Source organism: Pleurodeles waltl, chromosome 7, assembly GCF_031143425.1.
Source record: "Pleurodeles waltl isolate 20211129_DDA chromosome 7, aPleWal1.hap1.20221129, whole genome shotgun sequence".
Taxonomy (NCBI): domain Eukaryota; kingdom Metazoa; phylum Chordata; class Amphibia; order Caudata; family Salamandridae; genus Pleurodeles; species Pleurodeles waltl.
In genome coordinates, this window is record NC_090446.1 from 1,122,307,077 (window position 1) to 1,122,307,675 (window position 599).

The following is a 599-nucleotide window of genomic DNA, read 5'->3' on the forward strand; positions in this document are numbered from 1 at the left end:
CAAGTGGTGAAATAAGTACATGTTTTAATGCTAAATGGGAGACTGCCTGCGAGTGCTATCCAAAGGAGGACATAAAAAATGTCTAGCCAGAAAGGTGGGTTGAAATCCCATTCTTCAGACTGGGCCCAAGAGTAGAATATGTAGGCAAATGTTTTTGAGTTCCAGCACTTGTGTTTTGAAGGTAGATTGATGTTCCATAGCTGCAAAGTCTATGTAAAGGAAGGGCTGAATTGTGTGGTTTGTGCTTTGAAAATGTAAAAGTCTAGAGCTGAATGTACAGAGTTTCACCCCATATGGGACTTGAACCCACAATCCCTGGCTTAGGAGGCCAGTGCCTTATCCATTAGGCCACTGGGGCCACGTTCATACTGCTCTCCCCTGTCCTCCAAATACAAGATCCACTCCCTATCATGTGGTCTCTACCGCAGTTTAAGTCTATGGAATCACTTATACAATACATTCACAACAAGCAATCCATGGATAACTCCCCTCTCTTTAAAGTCCTTACAACTATTCAAATAGCTAATATACCCTCACCTGGAAGAACAACACCATGCGGACGCTAAACTCTCCTAACTTCACTTCACATGTCACAACAA

The 599-nt window shown here is 42.9% G+C and overlaps 1 non-coding gene across 1 annotated transcript; it reads right to left on the minus strand.

Annotated features, from left to right (window-relative positions):
- Window positions 1–285: 285 nt before the first annotated feature.
- On the minus strand, window positions 286–358 carry TRNAR-CCU (transfer RNA arginine (anticodon CCU)). The gene has a single exon. It is a non-coding gene; the product is annotated as a tRNA-Arg (tRNA).
- Between the last annotated feature and the right edge of the window lie 241 nt (window positions 359–599).